Source organism: Montipora capricornis, chromosome 7 (genome assembly GCF_036669925.1).
Source record: "Montipora capricornis isolate CH-2021 chromosome 7, ASM3666992v2, whole genome shotgun sequence".
NCBI classification, from domain to species: Eukaryota; Metazoa; Cnidaria; class Anthozoa; order Scleractinia; family Acroporidae; genus Montipora; species Montipora capricornis.
In genome coordinates, this window is record NC_090889.1 from 38,992,894 (window position 1) to 38,994,357 (window position 1,464).

Sequence of the window (1,464 nt, forward strand, 5' to 3'; positions counted from 1 at the left end):
AAATGTTGAGTCTTAAGACTGAACTATTCCTCTATTTTCGATACCCCTACACAACATGTTCGTAAGACGATTTGAGATCTAGCATTTTCGGAACATTTGTTGTAAAATTCCTTGCTTGCCTGCCTGTCCTGGGATCTTCCAACATCTAAAACATGCTATAATCGCCCATTTTTAATGGATTTTTAGCCTAAGAAGGTCACCTAGAATTTTCGGGAGCCTTTTTTCTGACTGAAATTTTCGAAAAGGTAAATTTTGACCCCTATAATTTTCGGATCACTAGACTTTCAGCTAGGGGATCCGAACAGATGAACAATTTGTAGGGGATAAAAATATGGCCATATCTACCGTTTAAATACTAAAATACGTTTAACAATGCTAGGTTTAAGTGGTTTTGAACTATATTCTCGTTGGGTGCCCCTGACAAAAAGGTGTGTAGTACAACTGAGGCCACATGCATTAGGGTTGAACAAGTTGAACTTCATGGGACATGTCGCGGGGACAATATCACGCCAAAATTGGTGTTGCGCAATTATAAAAGTATCATCTCACACGAGGGGACATGTCGCTGGAACATATCCCCGAAGCATGTACCCGCAACATTTTCTTGTGTATGCATATATTGTGATTTTGTTCTTGCTACAAGGCCTCGCTGCACTTCCCTTCTACATGTCTTCTCAGTGTGAACTACACAAGTTTATTGTCACTCAACATGTTGCTGCAACATGTCCCTAGTAGTAAATGAGGGAGGATTCGTGCTCCTTTTTTGCGCAAAGGAATTTGAGGAGCGTTGCTAAGGACGCGTTCAAATGGAGGCTTCTGATTGGTTGGTAGTACATTGGTAGGTTATTAGGATTTTGGAAAGCTCTAATACTTTGAATAATTATGCAGCTTGCTCCTGATTGGTCGAGAGGAGATTTGATTGACAGACCGTGACAATTTTGGAAGAGGGGCATGGTCCGTTCTCATCCTCATCGTTATCGTTCAGAGCGGGGAAACCCGTTTTAGGCGTTTAGAACTTATCTTTAGGCGTTCCAACGTGTTTAAGGCGGTTGTAGGAGTTTTTAGGCCTTTAGAGCGTTTGTTTAGGCGTTCGAAAGCGTTTAAGGCGTTTTTAGGCGTTTCGACGCGTTTCTTTATACGTTCGAACGAATTTAAGGCGTTTTATGCGGGGAACCCGTTTTAGGTCCTTAGAACGTTTCTTTAGGCGTCCGAAAGCGTTTAAAGCGTTTTAAATGTTTCTCAGGCGTTTAGAGCGTTTGTTTAGGCGTTCGCACGTGTTTCAGGCGTTTCTGTGCGTTTCTTAGGGTAACCTGTTTTAGGCCCTTAGAATGTTTCTTTACGCGTTCGAAGGCGTTTCTAGGCATTTTCTAAGGGGAACCCGTTTTAGTCCTTTAGAGCGTTTCTTTAGGCGTTGAAAATGTTTAAGGTGTTTTTAGTCGTTTGAAGCCCCAGACCCCTCTTCGC